This window comes from Acinonyx jubatus, chromosome B1, assembly GCF_027475565.1.
Source record: "Acinonyx jubatus isolate Ajub_Pintada_27869175 chromosome B1, VMU_Ajub_asm_v1.0, whole genome shotgun sequence".
NCBI classification, from domain to species: domain Eukaryota; kingdom Metazoa; phylum Chordata; class Mammalia; order Carnivora; family Felidae; genus Acinonyx; species Acinonyx jubatus.
The window spans coordinates 73,300,713-73,321,176 of record NC_069382.1 but is presented as its reverse complement, the minus strand read 5'-3'; the positions used below and the strand labels follow the sequence as shown (position 1 = coordinate 73,321,176).

The 20,464-nt window shown below is 34.3% G+C and overlaps 1 protein-coding gene across 3 annotated transcripts in view; it reads right to left on the bottom strand.

Moving 5' to 3' along the window:
• FBXW7 (F-box and WD repeat domain containing 7) overlaps positions 1–20,464 on the bottom strand; it is a 225,613-nt gene that overhangs the window by 62,371 nt on the left and 142,778 nt on the right. The window lies entirely within an intron of this gene.

Below are 20,464 nucleotides of genomic sequence, written 5' to 3'. Positions count from 1 at the left end.
AGTGCCTAATTTCTCCAACATGCCATGGTCAGATAAATCTTCCTAAAACACAGAGAGAGAATGTGGTGTACAATCCAAACCTCAGAAACTTTCAATGGTTCCTCAATTTGGAGACGAAGACTCTCCTCAAAGTGGTCCCAAACTAATCTTTCCAGCATTACCTCAAACATTTCCCTAAATTAACCACTTATGCCAGTGTTACTTAATACTACGCTTTATATTCAAACCCATAAACTAGACTGTTAACGAAGATAAGAAAAAAAAAACTGAGTGTGAGAATTAATAGATGGTAGGTAATCGACACGAATTATGTTCACAACGCTCGGTTAACTAGTTTGTTTTCTCCATCCATTCCACTGTCCTTTCCAAAAGCCAGTGATCTCACTTATCTCTCCTTCCAATAGCTTTTATTGATCTCTATAAAGGGAACTTAGAATGTGATATGGAAAGAATTAGAAAGGAGAATGTCAGAAATAAGTGATTTCTTTTTTTACATTGGAGAGATCTGTCGTTCTAAATATAAAGTGGGCTACTAGGAAGCCAATCCATACACTAGAAATACTCCTAGCCCCACCAAGACACTATTTCATTAAACTACATTTTCCTTTCATACCACAATTTCAAATGCAGTTAAAAATGCAAAATCATTATCAGAGGTGACATTTTTAATTACACAAAAGTAAACAACCAAATTTCTCCAAAGAAAATACACAAATGATCAATAAACACATGTAAAGATGTTCAATATCACTAACCCCTAGGGAAAAGCAAATCAAAGCCAGAATGAACCACTACTACACACCCATTAGGATGGCTACAGATATACACAGATACCATAAGAAGTGGTAGCAAGGATGTAGAGAAATTGGAACACTGTTTACTGTTGATGGGAACTTAAAATGTAAATGCTGGTGGGAGGTAGCTACTGTAGAAAATAGTGTTATCAGTTCCTCAAAAAACTTCCACATGATCCAGCAATTCCACTTTTGGGTAAACCCCCCCAAAAGAGAACCAAAAGCAGGGACTCACAAATAGATATTCATACGTCGCAACATATTCACAATAGCCAACAGGTGGAAGCAACGCAAGTAACCACTGACAGATGAATGAGCAAACAAAATGTGGTACACACATAGAATGGAATATTATTCAGCCTTAAAAAGGAAGGAGATTCTGGTATATGCTACAACATGCATGCACCTTGAAGATATAATGGTTAAGTGAAATAAGTCAGTTTAAAAACGAGAAATATTGTATGATTCCACTTACATGAGGTACCTAGCATGGTTAATTCATGGAGACAGAAAGTAGAATGGTGTTGCCAGCAGCAAGTGGAAGAAAGGTCTAGAAAGTGAGTTTTTAATGGATATAGAGTTTCAGTTGGGAAAGATTAAAATGTTCTAGAGATAGAGATGGAGATGTTCTGCCCAACATTGTGAATGTATTTAAAGCCAGTGAATTGTATGCTCAAACATGGTCAAAATAGTAAATTTTATGCTATGGATATTTAACCACAACAAAACAATTTATTTTAATAAAAAAGTAAATAATTTAGAACAATAATCACCCCTCTCCCCACCCCCCCCCCTCAAAAAAAACCAACCCAGAGATCTAGGGATAGAAGAGAGTGTACTGGGAATCGTTAATTTGATATGGCCAAAAAAAAAAAAGGTGAGGCTGATATCTAAGATAACCATGTCTCCAGCCTCACCAATGGGGGCGATAAATATCTCCAGCCTCATTCTAGTCCTATCACCTCTTCTGATGCTCACTTTATTTCTTAACACAGACTTTTTTTTCCCCCAATATAACATGATCTTACTCCTTATCAGAAAAAGCCCTTTGTTGCATGCAGTAGCTCCCATGGAATGCCCCTTTCCAAGTTACTATCAGTATCCACTTTGTTAATATTATATATCATTTTATGTGTACTGACATTCTTTATTCTCAAAAAAATTCTCAGTGATACCTTTGAAATCAGTTATTTAATTAAACCTTCAAAATTCCTTTCTTTGAACCACAAAGATATAATTTAAACTATGTGTTATCTTAATGCAGAAAAATTAGAAGAACATAGTGCATTCCATAAGTTTAACAAATTCTTCTGCACAGAAACATGAATCAAACAGATCAACTCCAAACTTAACTTTTACTTAATCCACTGATTAATAGAGATAACATACTGAAAATTATAAATTTTTCACTTTTATATTTAAAACTTTAAATATAAACTTTTTTATATTTTAAATTTTTTAAAGATTTAAAATCAAAGAACTTTACAGTTACATGTATTTACATGTAGACAGTCTTAAAGGAAAATATGAAGCTCTGTAATTTCCTTGGAGTCTGATCCTAAGGAGAAAGAAAAAAAAAGATTTGGAACTAAAAAAATAATTTGGACTAAGAAAATTAAAATTAAAATGAACAGTGTTCTGTCTCCTGCTTGTAAGAGGGCAGAAATTGTTATGAAGCAGAATATCAGTTTTTCATTTTTAAGAAATTATTTATGATGATAAGAGTAGTAGAGGCTATTTGTATATTAAATGTGTTTTACATTAGATAACCAAGTTTTGATGAACACAAAGTAATGACATTTAATTCAACTCATTTTTTTAAATCAGTAAATAGCTGCCCTCAACTGGATAGTACAGAGTATTGCAACACTAGCAAACCAAACACTAAATCCAACTATGTGCCTACAATATATTTCCATAAAAAAGAGATATTACTAGTAACTGGGCAAAGTGAGTATTAATTTTCCAAAGTATATACTACCAAGTTTCATCATTTTGGGGGATTCAAGTTAACAGTACTTCTAAAGTAATGTTCTCAATCAGCATGAAAACATTCAAAACACCAACATTTTAAATACAGAAGAAAAAAAAAAAAAAAAACAATGAGGGAAATTATAGACCATGCATAGAAGAACTCTAATTGTTAACACTATAAAATGCACCTAGTTCCATATGTTCAAGAAAAAGTAAAGTCTTGGTCTCAATCATATATTTTTTTAATTTTTTTTAACGTTTATTTATTTTTGAGACAGAGAGAGACACAGCATGAAAAGGGGAGGGGCAGAGAGAGAGAGGGAGACACAGAATCTGAAACAGGCTCCAGGCTCTGAGCAGTCAGCACAGAGCCCGACGCGGGGCTCGAACTCACGGACCGTGATATCATGACCTGAGCTGAAGTCGGACGCTTAACCGACCGAGTCACCCAGGTGCCCCAACTCAATCATATTTTTTAAAACACTTAAGATATTCTTATTTATTAACTCTCCTCCCAAGCTCAACTCTTCAAACAGACACTTTTTAAGATGTTATGAACAAATATGAACGAGATGCTATATAGTAAGGAGGAGCATAAATGCTAGAGCCAAACTACCTTAATCCAAAGCCTGAGGTTCTACTACTTATGAGTGGTTTGACCTTAAATTTATGACTCTATGCCTCAGTTTCATCTATATAAAACCTCCTCCCAGGATTTATACCAGTATTGACTTAGTTAATGTAAGTGAAGCACATAGAGCAATGCTTCACATCTAGTAAGTGTTCAGTACTGTTAGCTTCCGTTACGACCACGACCACGACGACGACGACGACAACGACAACAACAACTACCACTACCACTACTGCCACCACTACCTACTGCCACTCCATTAGGATCAAAAATCACATAGAGCTTTGTATTCTATCTCAATTTTAAAAGTCACTAGGAAAGCAAACAGAGATTCTAAAATCCATCTGTAATAACTTTAAGATAGAATATCTTAAAACATAATCATCTACAAGTTTTAGAAAGGCTCCCATAATTCTGGCAAAATTTTTACCTAAAAATGAAGCTGTGATGTCTTTTAAGATTCCAGATGTCACTGACTATCCATCCAACAATACAACATTAGGGAACTTGTGGTAAAGAGAAGATCTCTGTAAGGTATTTTGCCCATGCATCACTTTCTGATTTTCTTTCTTCTAAAAGTTTTTATTGGTCAAAGATGATTATATATAAATGCTAGTGTACCAAATATCACCAATATGGTACTTCTAAAATGTATTACGGTCCCATACATTCCAGTTCTCTTACAACAGCTACAAAAAGATTTACAGCTGTTTATTCTGGATTTCTACCTTTTCTTTCATTTATTATTATATTGAAGGCTAGGATTTAACTGCTCTTGACCAAAGGCCACAGTAGCTTAAAGATTTTCCATTTTCATAAACTATATTCTTGAATCAGCTGAAACAACTCACTTGGAAGATAAGTTTACCTACAAGTATGAATGATTTCATACCAAGAGTTTACAAAGTCTCATATCGAAAACTTCTGACAGGAAGAATATCAGCATACATCATTTAAACTCCGTATCATTCACTACCTCTATGAATTTAAACAAGTGACTTGACTTACACTTTGGCAGAAACAGAAAAAATTCCAGATGCTAAATATTATACCACTATAAAAGTGAAATAAATCAGACTCAAGATCCTTTTGAGACAAGAATATGGTATTATAAAACATACTCATGTATTCAGGGATACAGAATGAGACATTATTCTCTGTATGTCATTCTTTTCCATCTTTCCTAACACCTTAGATACCACAGTGTTAAAGTGTCTTCCTAGTCTAAGCAATCTATGTAAAAAGAGAGCAATTTAAACAGAGGCAAACAATGATAAATCAAGAAATTAAGTTCTTTGCTTAATGATAAATGAATGGTCAAGCTTGTAAAAACTGCAAAAAAAAAAAAAAAACAAAAAAAAATCTGAACGGACTGTTACTTCAATCGTAGAAACAAAAATACAATCAGATTTAGAATGCAAGAAAAATATAAATATATGGCATTCCCTTTAAAATTTTATTATTCACAGGGGCGCCTGGGTGGCGCAGTCAGTTAAGCGTCCAACTTCAGCCAGGTCACGATCTCGCGGTCCGTGAGTTCGAGCCGCGCGTCAGGCTCTGGGCTGATGGCTCAGAGCCTGGAACCTGTTTCCGATTCTGTGTCTCCCTCTCTCTCTGCCCCTCCCCCGTTCATGCTCTGTCTCTCTCTGTCCCAAAAATAAATAAACGTTGAAATAAATAAATAAAATTTTATTATTCACAAAAGGCACAGGTCAAATGAATAGAAACATTTTATAAAAATTAAAAACATTCAAAATGATTCCTTAAAAAGTTATAAAAGACATTTAAATGCTCAAAGTGTTCAACTAAGATTACAACTTCCAATTATAATGTATTTGAGATAGTCATGTATACATTTAACGGAGCAGTCCCTTCCTTATCCAGCATTTCAGTTAACCATGGTCAACTGAGGTCGTGAAGCAAATGATCTTTCTTCTGGCATATTGCCAAAAGGTCAATAGTACCTAATGCTTCACCACAATGCCTACACCATTCACCTCACTTCATCTCATCACATGAGCATTTTATCATCTTACACCATCACAAGAAGAAGGGTTAGTACAATATTGAGAGATCATATTCATATAACTTTGATTTTAGTATACTATTATAATTATTCTACTATTAGCTATTGTTGGTAATCTCTTACTATGCCTAATTTATACATTAAACTTTATCATAAGTCTGTTTGTATACGAAAAACATAGTATTTACAGAGTTTGATACTACTATCCAGGGTTTTAGGCATCCACGGGGTGTCTTGAACGTATTTCCCTGCTAATTTTCTTTACGTGGGCACCAAGGGCAGCCCCTAACTACGTAAGAGAAATTAGCTTGAGTTCTGAAACAGCACATGCAGTTTATACAAGTGTTATAAAAATGTGACCTGGTAATCAGACATTTGCAAAATAAAAGCATTAGATATGCATCATGTACATACTTTACAATGTCAAAGTAAAAATGCTACAATAGCAGATTACATAAAGTATTATAACTGCTTTGATTTATATACCCAAGATCTGACTGCTGGACATTTAGGTTGTTTCTGAATTCTACTGGAATTTTCCCGTTATTTCTAAATGATTGGCTAAAAATAAAGTTACAAAAAGTAAAATATAGAAAAACTGATCAGACAAGTCCTTCAAAATGATGACAAAACTACCCCCATGGTACACTAGAAATTTCATGATTCAAAAACACCCAACTATTCATGAACTTATTTACAACTAAATTATTCTTGACTAAACTGTTGCATCTATCAACTCTCAGCCAAATTACTTGCAGTTGATACTCCAGGTAAATTTATCAGTATCCAAAAAACATTGGGTGAATTTTAAGTTCTAGTTTCAGCTCCAACCACTAACCAGTGACCCTACATAAGTCTCTTAACTAGTCTCAGATTTCAGATTTCTAGAATGAGGAGGCTGGACTAGATGACTGAGAATGAAGTCTCTTGCAGTTTTAAGAGTATATTACAGTTCTGTTGGTACCACACATAGAGCCTTCTTGGAATAGTGTTGGATTGTCAATTTGGTGAGCCTTCCTTTATTATAGTTTGGTGAATAGTATAGCTACAAAATACATCTAGATAAAATTCACTGCTACAATTCATTTGTGTATACCTTCTAAAAACTATCCCTTTATTGTGAATATATGTTAGTGTTGTATAATGATGAGAAAATATTTTCACTGGAAAAAAGCTACATGATGTAATCAGATGAAATTCAAGAAAAATAATCTTTGAGATTTTTCTGGTTCCATATTATACCATAATAATTTATATATTTTTTATTTCCTACTTACCATAGCAGCTTAGTGACACCAGAATATATATGTGTGTGTGTGTGTATACATATATATATATATATTTTTTTTAACAAGCAAACTTTGGATTTTACTGCCATATTTGTCTTAGAACTTTGTTATATTAAAATGACACTTCTCATTATTTCATTAAACATTTAAAGAAATATTTGTGATAAAACAAAAATCCAACTATAGGATTAAATTTTTTAAGTATTTCAGAAATGCCCAGTATGAAGTCCTTAATGACTTTAACATATAACTTGCCTCATGATTAAGTTTAACTCTTACAGTCTGTGCTGAGTTAACCCCAGCTGTTAAAGTGGTCTTACACAGCTGCTCACCAAGAATTCAGTTGATGATTATTATAGTTATACCTTTAAGTCAACTATGACAAAAATGACTCAGTAATTACAGGTATTTCAGTCATGCAAAAGCCTCATGAGATGACAAAGTGATTTAAAGAAACTTAATTTTCCACAATCCTCAAAATAAAATTAGGTGTAAGAAAGAAGACAAAAACTAATATTGGTTTTTGAAGACATGTCATTTAAGTTACTTTTATGAACAAGTTTAAGCATTAAAGGTTCATTAACCCTTCAGTTAAACTAAATATTACTTATCAATTATTTATTTCTCCTACAAAAATTCTGAAGAGTGGGGCACCTGGGTGGTTCAGTCGGTTAAGCATCCAACTTTGGCTCAGGCCTTGATCTGGCAGTTCCTCAGTTCGAGCCCTGCTTCGGGGCTCTGTGCTGACAGCTCAGAGCCTGGAGCCTGATTCAGATTCTATGTCTCCCTCTCTCTCTCTGCCTGCCTCTCTCTCTCTCTCTCTCTCTCTCCCTCTCTCTCTCAAAAAAAAAAAAAAAATTCTGCAGAGTGCTGTGGGTCAGGGAGTCATAAATAAGGGCATAATATTAATAAATCTTTTAATAATAATGATGATAATAATAATAATGTCATGCAGGTGGTTTTTCAGTACAGCTTTAAAAATATTAAGCTCCAATGTAGTTAAGTTCACCAAATTGATGGTTTAACACATTATAGAAACTTATCCTATGAAAAATAAAGAGCTCAATCTATGGAAATGTAAGATACTTGACTGTGTTGACAATTTAAAAAGTAAAATCAGAGGGGGAAGACAACGGTGTTTATTATACTGTTAAGTTTGGCACAATTATAAATAAAAAACAATTACTTTGAGATGAACATAGTTCCACAATTTCACTTATATAATTCTCAGTAATATGCTATGAAAGCATGTGAGATTTATCAATATTCAGTGAACACTGACAAAGTACTCATTTATCAATATTCACTTTAACATCAAGTTTAAGTATAGAATTATTCATTAAGCATAGAATATACTTTAAGTATAGAATTAAGCTACAGAAAAGACATAGATAGGGTCTCATTCCTGCATGGGCTGACAGCTGATACCACTGGCCTTTTACATTGTCAAAATTACACACTAACATTAATTTTATAGCTGAAGTTTAAAATAAACTGTAGTCTAAGTTTTCATTCTTCCCAGGAAATAAAACACTAACTGGTTATTAAGAAAGATTAAAAGTAAAACTCCATCCCTGTAATTCTTGGTTATGCATAAAACAAAGATCACAGGATGGAAGCAGGAAGCCCAGGAATGCTAGGAGACTAACAGAGACCAATAGGAGATATAAAGGAAGTTTACGGCTAACAGGGCTTAGAAAATATGATGCATTTTTTTCAGACTGATACAGTGATGTGGGAGAAGAATTAAACACTGACAGAGCTCCTAGTAGATCATGTTATATTTCACTTAAATATTAGAAAAGACTGGGAAGTATCATTATCCTACATCTTATAGACAAGGAAATTGAAGCTCCAAAGGGCTTAAAAAATTGTTCGAGGCAACAGAGCTGCGAGGCAGTGGAGTTGAGATTTTTACCCTAGCATGTCTAATTCCTAAACTCATGTTCTGTATTAAAAACATATTCTATTCTGGGGTGCCTGGGTGGCTCAATTGGTTAAGCATCTGACTTTGGCTCAGGTCATGATCTCGAGGTTGGTAGGTATGAACCCTATGTTGGGCTCTGTGCTGACAGCTCAGAGCCTGGAATCTGCTTTGGATTTGTCTTTCTGCCCCTCCCTCACTTGCACTCTGTCTTTGTCAAAAATAAATACTAAAAAAAAATTCTTTTTAAGGCATATTCTATTCTATAGAATGTTAAGCCTAACTTGCTTGTGTACTTTATAATTGGGCTGTTTGGAGTTTTACTTTTTACGATACAGGAAACCTTGGTTTGTGAGCATAATTCATTCCGGAAACATGCTTGTAATCCAAAGCACTCATATCTCAAAGTGAATTTCAAGAACCATTGGCTCAGTTGTGATCATGTGATGCTTGGCGTCACATACTACTCGTATTGCAAGACATCACTCATTTACCAAGTTAAAATTTATTAGAAAGGTTTGTTCATCTTGTGGAACACTCACAGAACAAGTTACTTGCAATCCAAGATTTTACTGTATATGTTTCAGGTATGTAAGTTTGCCAGATAACGGAGCTCTAGATAACTGAAATAAAGTATTGTGTAAGACACATATATTATATATGGAATCTGCTTTAATGAGCCTGAATTTTATGAAGTCCAAATGAAAAGAAAAAAAGAAACAGTTATAAAAGCAAAGATACTATGATCCCCCTATAGCAGACTGTATTTTTCAAAGATGGTCGTTGCAATATCCCCCATCTTACATGCTCTTCTTACAATGTACTCTGACACGCATTCCACTGACAAGTGAAGTTTATTTCAAACAAAAGAGAATGTGTAAGTTACATTATGTGACTTTCTAGTATAAGTCTTAAGAGATTCAGCTTCCACCTTACTTACTGAAATACTCATATGGTAGCCCTGTTTTAAGTAGCCTAATTGCCCTGAGGCCACCATGCTGTGAAGAAACTTAAAATAGCCCAGGTAAAAAGACCACACATGTAGAAGTCCTGAGACTATAGGAAGACAAAAAGATTCCTTTTTATTTTTTAATTTTTTAAATGTCTATTTATTTATTTGAAAGAGAGACAGAGAGAGAGACAGAGAGACAGAGCACGAACAGGGGAGGGGCAGAGAAAGAGGGAGACACAGAATCCGAAGCAGGCTCCAGGCTCTGAGCTATCAGCATAGAGCCTGACTCGAACTCACAAGCCATGAGATCATGACCTGAGCCAAAGTTGGATGCTTAACTGGCTAAGCCACCCAAGTGTCCCAAGAAAAAGATTCTTGGCCAGCCCCCAGCTGTTCTAAACTCTTATTTCCCCTGTAGATACCATCTGAATGAAACCCTGAATTAGCAATGCCCAAGTGAGCCCCTCCCAAATTCGTAACCTAAAAGAACAATGAAAAATAGTAAATGAGTTGTTGTTTGTTATAATCTATAAGGCTTTGTAATGACTGGTTAAGTGACAACAGATAACTGAAACATCTTACAATAATACAAGGAGCACCAAGAACACTGGTTTACTGTTGTAAAATGATAAATATTATCTTAGTAGAGTGTTAACTTCAAAACTAAATGAGAATGGAAAGGATAACAGGGGATCCAGGATGAAAATTTGGGTATTTGGAGGGTGGCAAAAGTTTTGGTGACAAATTCTCACCTTGATGATACCCAATTCAAAATGAGGTGTTAAGCAAGTCTCTGGCTATTTTAATAATAAACTTGACAAACTGTTACACATTGCCCTGGTATGAATGTATATCCAAAAGAATTTGATATGTGACAAATAAAGGAAAACTCAGCTTATTTTTGGATTTCCTAAAATCATGCTTGTCTTTATTCAAACCAAACTCAAATGACTAGAGAAGCAGGCAGCAAAATGAAGGAAACAGGTCAGGTTTAAGACCTGGAAAGCCCATTTAAAATTGCAAATGATTGTTGTTACATATACACATGAGCTTAGTAAAGCCAGATACTACACATTTGCAAAATAAAAAAAAATCAATATTTTTATGTGAACTCTCCAGATTTTCAATTATTGGCAACAAATTTGAGTGTGTTAAAAAGATACTATATAAGCAATTTGCAATCTCTGCTCTGTTCTGGAGTGAAAAAACACAAAAACTAAATAGAAGATTATTGATAGCTGAATGATATACAAGATTCTCTTAAAATTTTAATCTCTTCTATACCAGTTAACAGAGTGAATGAGTATTACAAAATAAACCTGAAAACTGAAACTGAAAGTGATAAACATTATGGATGCACTTCAGCATATTTAAAGTTTTCACTCATTAGACCCTAAGACAGATGGCAGCATATTGGCAAAGTACAAACAATTCATTCTTGAAAACGAAATTTATAATGTAGACATATAAAACCAACATCTGGAACTAAGCAAATGAATAACTTATTTTACAAATTCACAAGTACTTTCTTCATACTTCATTCCTTATTTGCATCTGATCTCAATAACCACAAATTTCCACTTAAGACCAACCAAAAACAGAAAATTAAAGCATTTTCACTTTGAAAGTAAAGCTGCTTCTAAAAGCAATTGTGATTTCTAAAGCAGAGAAGCTACCTTCAATAACAGCATCAGTAAAGACCAAATGAACAGCAGGACATGGTACATTTGAACAAAGTAAATCCTTTGCTTAAAAAAAAACAAACAACCAAACAATAATAATCTTATACACTATTTTTAGCCCTGGTGATCTATAAAAACAATCATCATTCTTCTATTTACTTTTTATATAATTGGAAGTTAAAGTTTACATGCAAGATGCTACCAAGGATTCTTACTACTAGGAGGAATCAAGTTAGCATTCTGTATCAGATGCAGCTAGTAGCTATACCAACATTTTACAAAATGTGCTCTCTGGAATGCATCCGAAATAGAAATAATTTCAACCTGACTGAAAACTATTCTTCCATTCATAATGACTGCTATCATTTGTTTATAATCATCTCTTAACTGTGAGAAATTTAGGTATTTCTGTAGTATTAAGCAGTAATTAATTATAGGATTTCTATAGAAGTACCAAAGAGAATCTTCTTTTGCATTTATTCTAGTTCCAGCTATTCAGTTCAAGAACACCCACATATCATTATAGAATAGAACTAGCATTTCCACCCCTTCTGAACATTTTCACATGAGGACTCAAAGCCCCAAAACCACCAAAATTTACTTTCAGGTTCTCTTTCAAATTCCTTCTAGGGTTAACATTAACAACCAATTAGAAGGAGAAAAAAAAATCTGTTAGCAAAAGTACTTCATGGTTAGCAGGGGCAAAATTTATAAATACCAAACAGCTGGACTCAGTGCTAAAAGTCACAATAATTTAGGCAAAAATCAGTGGAATAGTTTCAATATATCTAAGAGATAAGTATCTTTGGAAATAAAAATATTCTGCATAGCATGTTACCTAGCCTGGAGTAAGTAGTTAGTTAAGTCAGTTTTAGTATGATCGTATAACCTGACAATAATAAATCTTATGAAATACAATACCTAATACTCATTAAGGACGTACTATCTACCAGCCACTTTTCTAAATACTTTATGTATACTGTCTCATTGAATCCTCTCAACACTGTATTACTGATGATGCTACTATCATCCTTAAGATAACTCTACAAGAGAAATTAACAGTTTGCCCAAGGTCAAATTGCCACGAAGTTACAGAGCTAATAATTGAAAACTTCCCAGTGTGACTACAGAGATCATAGTCTCTGCTTACTGCTATTCATAAGCATTTGCATTTGTTATAGATATGTTATTGAGGGCACAGTCTACTGAATCACTCATGAAGCCCCATGTGAGAAATTCCTTTTATATATTAGGAAAAGGGGTTACGTGTGTGTGTGTGTGTGTGTGTGTGTATGTGTGTGTGTGAGAGAGAGAGAGAGAGAGAGACAGAGAGAGAGAGAGAGAGAGAGAGAGAGAGAGAGACTGACTTGTTTTCTCTTTCTTAGAGAGGACCAGCATATCCTCCTCTTCATTTTAATCACAAGGAAACAGAGAGACAAGGTTATCGGCCAGTATTTTGCCAACTTTAATCTGTATTAGAATCATGTGGGAGTTTATTAAAAATGCACATCCCAACCCAAGCGATTTGGTTAAGTAGTTCTGAAATGTAACCCAGCAACTTGCATCATTAGTAAGCTCTCCAGATGTTTCTCACATCTAGTCTAGGGTCACACCTTGAAGAATACTGGTACAGGCCCTTATGAGTGGCCAACCTTACTCCATTTCATCATAATTCTTTCCTCATCTTTTCTCCTGGCTTGGTCTTCATAATCTACTCCAGTATTTTCCCTGGTACTAATTTTCATGTACATTTGATCATTTTATTCTATGTGTTTCTCCTACACATAGGCCATCTCAAATTACCTGTGGAAATTAGGATACACATTTCTTTGAAATGAGGCCAATTTATTTGGCAGTTTAACACCTAAAACTAGTACATTAAATTCATAAAGAAAAAAGTCCTCAAGTCACTGATTAAGGCACTTAATGGGCTATGTAAATGCTGTACTTTTACTCCAAACAACCTCATGCTCTTAATGGATCTATACTGATGCAAATTATTTTAATTATGCAATGAGTGATGAACAGCACTCTCTTTTCCCTCCTATCATGTCTAGTGAAAAATTGGTGGTCCATAGGTCAAACCAGCCTAAGAAATGCTTTTGAAAAACTTGGACCTGGTGAAAAACACCAACTTATAAAAAACTTAACAATTCTAGAATTCCAGTGACTTTTCAAAAATTGAAAAATAAGGCAATATTAGGATTGCAATTTTCACACTAACCCCTTTCAGAAATGCTCTGGCTCTCTGGGTCTTATGTTTAGTCAAGTAAATTAACTTAAATTACTTTTCTGACCCTGATGATCTCTTGAGTTTGTGTCTCCTATAAACTGTGATATGGGGAAGTGAGCTTAAGAAAGTTCTCTGGTTGAAAATCATTTCAGTATGATCGAGGAATCACTGATGGAAACTACTTACAATACAGGTGAATGAGATTCTAGAAATGTTTCTGCTACTCATACTAACCTGATTTTCCCAAACCTTCTGCCTTTTGAAGGAATCAAAGTGATCTTTTACCTTTGTAAAACACCACATACATTCAACTCTGCACTTGCCCCTCTTGCATTAACCTTTTAGAAATGAAATGCCCTTACGGTGGATGCAGGTATTTAGCATAGTAATGTTAAATGCCACACATTCCTCCCTCCCATTCCCACAAAAGTTAATATAAAATTGTGGCACATCTTAGAAGAAAAATAGCAGTTCTTTCGGTGCAGTCATATTGCTAACCTGAACTCAATTTTAACTAATAAGGCAATGTTTTCTCCAGATACATGCTGAAAAGATACTTTAATGTCTTCATCAATAGCATCTAATATCTCTCCTCAAGGAAGAAGCCATCAAGTGTCTCTCACCATAACCAGATACTGATCTCTTCTTTTTACTTGTTTTATACTCTGGACCACAGAACATTCACCAAGTAGATTATACTATGAATAGCTAATTTCATCACCTGAACAAAAAGATCAGAATTCAAGCTCAGTGTTTAACCACTTAAGCTCATGTCTGTCAAAAAGACAGCAATAAACGTTTTGAGAAAACTAGACTGACAAAAAACCGCTGCAAACACAAAGAAAATATAACTTTATCAGTTAAAGAATACATTTACAAAGCAATGATTTTAAATTGAATAGAAGGTCATCAGTATTCAACAGGACTATCTCCTCAGGAAAAGTCAGAACTAAAGACTACAATTTATCACTTCATTATAGTACTAATTTGAGATAACGATTTAAGATATTAAAATTAACATATCTAAGGGAGAGAAACTCAAAAGATAAGGTTAAGTCTTTAAATGTATTATTGCCCCTTCCGTCACATGAATCCTCTTACATGCTCCCCTCTACGTGTAAACAATGTGTTTCATTGAGTTCTACCAAATCTTTCTTTACGAAAAGTAAAAATAGTAGCTAAAGAGAAAATGTCCTTATTTTCTCCTCTGAAAACATAATATAAAAATTAAAATGACAACTGATAAGCACAATAAATAATAACTTGTCATTATTTCTTTAAAGTATATTTAGGGGGAGAAATAAAAATTTAACTAAGGCTCTACTTGAGATGTTGAACTTCTTTACAAGGTATCAAAGATCAATATGTCAATTATACTTCAATTAAAAAAAAAAAGAGACGAATAAGATCAGTTGTAGTCTATAGGTTAAATGTAACTCAAAGCCAGTTTCTGGAGCCTGTACAATGTTTATGGGTTTTTTTAACTGAATATTCACACTTTTTTGGGAAGACACACATGCACAGTAGCGTGCACGTGGGTCCTGACACATACACACACCCAGCAGTTCCTAAGAGCCTGAGTAATCTTACTGGCTCAATCATGACTTTCTCCACACTCATTCATCAGATATATTTGGACCTTGTGGATTACAGTTTTCATTTTCTCACCCCAAGCAACCAAAAGAAAATGAGGAAGAACAATCATCTGTTCAAATATTCTTTTTTAGTTCAGGATGCTGAGGTGATTACACCATGCAAAATTACCTTCAATGCTCACACAAGAGGAAATTTGGAGTCGATAGCTTGGAGGGATCATTCTTTCCTCACATGTATGTTGAGGAAGCCCAGAGCAGTTAACAATGACAAGACTTTTGGGTTTTATTGCATTTATGTGCAGCTACTTGAGAAATTTCTTAAAAACATTCTTATATTCTCAAAGTTTATGCACATATGTACACTCATCCCAACGTTTACTTTCTTCACTTTTTGTTGTTATTGCTGTTTAAAAACAGCCAGATAAAGATATACAGTGCCTGGTTACAAATAAAAAAGGACAATTCTAGGTATCTCACATATCAATGCACATAACCACTCTAAATATTATTTTCAAATTCTGAGCAAGAAACAGTGTACTAGGACACAAAGTAGAAGAGAGACAAGCAATTACTACATATATTTAAATACGTTAAAAGCAGCTCAATCAATAACAATAAGGTACTATATGGCCCTCTAGTGTTCAATGAAGAAACAGATGAATTCTTAATTCTTATATATTTCATAGTAAACTTTCTCTGATTTACTAAATATGCTTAAACATACTCATGTATGACTTCCACAAAAACCTAAGTTGTACCTCTTGTGGCTTTACTTGCCTGTGCCTTCTTTGAAACTACTACCCACATTTAGAGTGTTCACTGAAAGAATTCTGAAATGCTTTTAAACATTTTCCCATTAAAAAATCCCAATGCTAAATAGAAACAAACAAACAAACAAACAAACAGCATTTCTCAGTTAAAACTAAACAGCACTGAATTTAAGGCCATTTTCAAAGAAGAAACAAAAATAATAGTATCATGACTACAAATTAGGTATTTAAAACACAGCTAATTTATATTCTCTAACCATACTTTTTCTCTGTGTTCTACTTCTATAATTCATCCAACCTGGCTTTTCTCTTATCATAATGTATAGATAAGAGATTCAATATAGCAAACAAAGCAAGGAAATACATGAAAACTGTTCCCCAGAAGAGAAGTCAAAGAAGGATTGAGATTCTAGGATAAGAGTCAAACTAAAAAGAAGACTTATAAGCAGAAAAGAATCTTGTTAATAAGATTCTTAAGATTGTAATCACTGATAAAAGGCTTAGTAATCAATAACTACTGTCTAAATTAAAGTTGGTGAAACACTAATTTCAAAATGGACCCAAGTTTATTATAGATTTGTAAATATTTTTAAAATTTATGTTGCCTTATTTTTTTTAATATTGTTTTTACATACTGAAGTTTTGGGGAGGAAAAGATGGGGAGGGGGTGACTGGTATATGAACAAAATCTAAATTAAACTCTCTGCTATCTCATTCACTTCATGTAACATTAAGCAAATAGTATTTCCAAGCTAAAACTTTAGAAACTATAGGAAGATATTGTGAAGTTCCTGTACTTGGCACCAAGATCAGTCCTCTAAATGTCAAGGGAAGGTAAGTTGCCTATGCCATGGAAACTCTGTAAACAATCTTTTAAAGTACCCATTAGCTATTGGCAAACCATTAAGAAACAAATTGTAAACAAAGAAAATTTAAATAAATTTGCCCAATATAAACCCACACAGACATCTGGAATATATTCAAAGAGTCACCTAGAAAGGCTCTATACTTATTTCTAAAACTTCTGCCACTATTCAAAGTTATGATTCCTTATTTTCATTTCTTTATAGCCTCCCACAACACTAACTCCTACCTAGCCTTTAAGGTCTCAACCTAGCTTTCATTTCCTCACCGAAAATATCACTGATTTAATTATTTGGATGTGGATACATATGCATTGAGAACTACAGAACTGGGAGGAACATAGAAAATGCTAGAAGACAGAATCTTGATAAAATAATCTTGGTGATGAAATAATCCTTCATTAAGAAGGAGTGAAATGGAAACTGAGTGAGAATGGAGGCACAATGGAAAATTACAAATTAGAAAATCTAAAAGGGACAAATTTAAAGTTTTATCCTCAGGTTCAAAAACCTGTAAATGTTTACATTAAGTGGAACAGGATTAAATTGGACAGTGTTTGTCAAAATACATAAAGATTTTGTTTTCTGAAAGTTCAAGTTTTTTAAGCATTTTCTGTATGCAGAGTACAAGGTCCTTTAAGACACAGAGAATCTCAGAGAATCAGGTCTGCCAACAATCTAAATACACATAAATTTTAGGAAAAAAGTGACTATAATTACCACAATATAAGTTAAAAACAAAGAGCTAATGGAGATCCAGAATTTTGCTCAGATTTCTATGAAATATTCCTAAAGAAGGTGCGCTCTGAATGGATCTTGATGAGGACAGAAGACATTTAAAAGATGAGGAAAAAGCTTAAGCGAAGATATCAAAGTAACCCAAATTCCTCTATGCTCAGAAATATCAAATAAACCTCATTTCTCAGGTAGAGAGTAGGGTAGAAACAAGATGAAGGAAATAAGAAGGTTTTTGAATTTTGTACATATTATACATATAACAATTACATTTAAAAGAATAAAAGATACAAAGGTTCTTACCAAACTAGGAATTGAGGAAAAATTCACCAACCTGATAAACATCTGAAAAACCTGACAACTAATACCACACTTAATGGTAAGAAACTTTCCCACTAAGATCAGGAATGAGACAAGGATTTTCTTTCTTACTACTACTTCTCTGTCTCTTTTTTTTAAATCAATTTTTTTTAAGTTTATTAATTTATTTTGAGAGAAAGAGAGTGAGAGAGAGCATGTGCATGCGAGCAGGGAAGGGGCAGAGAGAGAGAGAGAGGGAGAGAGAGAATCCCAAGCAGGCTCCCTGCTGTCAGTGCAGAGCCTGAAGTGGGACTCAAACCCATGAACTGTGAGATCATGACCTGAGCTAAAACCAAGAGTCAGATGCTTAACTGACTGAGCCTCCCAGGCACCCCACTCTCTACTACTTTTCAACATCATACTAGAAGTCCTAGTTAATGCAGTTAAGACAAGAAAAGGAAATAAAGGATTTGCAGATTAGGAAGGAAGAATAAAATTGCCTTTATTCATAAATGAGAGTATCACCTATGTCAAAAATCAGAAAGAATCAAGAAAGAAACTCTTGGAACTAATAAGCAATTACAGCAAGAATGCAGGATACAAAGTAAATACACAGAAGTCCATCATTTTCCTGTAACAGCAATGAACAGGCAAATCTGAAATTAAAAACACATTACCTTTTACATTAGCACCCCCCAAAGTAAATACTTAAGTATATCTAATAAAATATATATAAGATCTGATGAAGGAAACTACAAAATTCTAACAAAAGATATTAAAAAAGAGTTAACTACGTAAATAGACAGTCCATGTTCTTGGATAGGAAGACTAAATATTGTCAAGTTGCCAGTTCCTCCCAACTTGATCTACAGATTCAATGCAATCCCAATCAAAATCCCAGCAAGTTATTTTATTGATATTAACAAGCAGATTCGAAAGTTTATGTGGAGAGGCAAAAGACCCAGAAGGGCTGAGAAGAACAAAGAAGATTGATACTACCCAACTTCAAGACTTACTATAAAGCTACAATAATCAAGACAGTGTTGTATTGGTAAGAGGACAAATCAAAAAGGAAAATGTCATTTCCTTTCCAAACTTGCTTTCTTGATAATGCACAAGTAGTGTTCCACTGTAAGTAGATCTTGAAACTTGCAATAATGAGCTTATCTGCACTTACGTTCACCTCTTATCATGTTGGAAGGAATCCCTCACTGATCACAAGGGCAAAGATGCATATCTTGACTAGAAAAAAAGAAACCCTAAAAGTAAATGAATAAGAAAAAATAAACGAAGAGCAACACTGGATATATCCCGGCCTTGTTTGTGGTCATGTCACCTAACGTAGAAATAAAGAGGACAATAAAAATGATCATCTCCTATGTCTGTACGGCTTTTTCAAATTTGCAAAGCAGGGGCACCTGGGTGACTCAGTCGGTTAAGCACCCCAATCATGACTTTGGCTCAGGTCATGACCTCATGGTTTGTGAGTTTAAGCCCCACATCAGGCTCCACACTGTTCCTTCTCTCTCTGTCTCTGTCTCTCTCTCTCTGCCCTTACCCTGCTGGCACACTCTCTCTCAAAATAAATAAATAAACTTTAAAAATGCTAAAATAAATAAATAAATAAAATTTGCAAAGCATTTCACATTTATCGTCTCATTTAAACTCCATACAACACTTTTGCAGTAAGGACAGCTACCCTATTCCTGTTTAATGGTGAAGAAACTGAGGCTCAAGGAGGTTGGTGGATGAGCCCAAGGATTATGCCTAGTAAATGAGAGAGAGCAGACAGACAGCTCTTCTTACCTCCGATTCTTTCCAGAAGTCTGCCTAACATTACCTGCCCAAACTATACACTCGAGGGTTGGGATTCAACAGAGAGGAGCTATCCAGTGATGACTCCCACAGGTTACCCAGAAAAAATCTTGTGGATACAAGAAACAAACAAACAAAAAGGAACAAAATAGCCCAGAAACAGACTTACATAAATATATTCAACTAATCTTTGACAAAGAAGCAAAGATAATACAATGGGGCAAAGACTGTTCAACAACTGGTGCCATAACAACTGGCCATGCACGTGCACATATTAACTAAAAATGGATCATAGACCTAAATACACAACACATACTAGAAAACTCCTAAATGATAACATAGAAGAAAATGTAGATGGCCCTGGGGGGGTATGATGATGACTTTTAGATACAACACCAAATGCACAGTCTATGACAGAAATCATTACCTGGACTTCCTTAAAATTAAAAACTTCTGCTCTGTGAAAGACAATGACTAGAGAATGAGAACACAAGCCACTGACTGGGAGAAAAATTCACAAGAGACAATATGATAGAGGCCTGCTGAACAAAATATATGAAGAACTCTTAAAACTCAACAATAAGAAAATGAACAACTCAATTAAAAAATGGGCAAAAAAAGATCTAAAAAGACACCTCAAAGAAGATGGCAAATAAACATATGAAAAGATGTTGAACATCATGTCTTTATAAAATTTCAAATTAAAACTACAATGAGATATCACAACACACCTGTTAGAATGGCCACAATCCAAAAGACTGACAACAAAAGCTGGCAATAGCAACTCTCATTCATTGCTGGTGGAAGAGCAAAATGGTACAGCCACTCTGAAACACAGTTTGGCAGTTTCTCACAAAATTAAACATACTCTTACCATATGA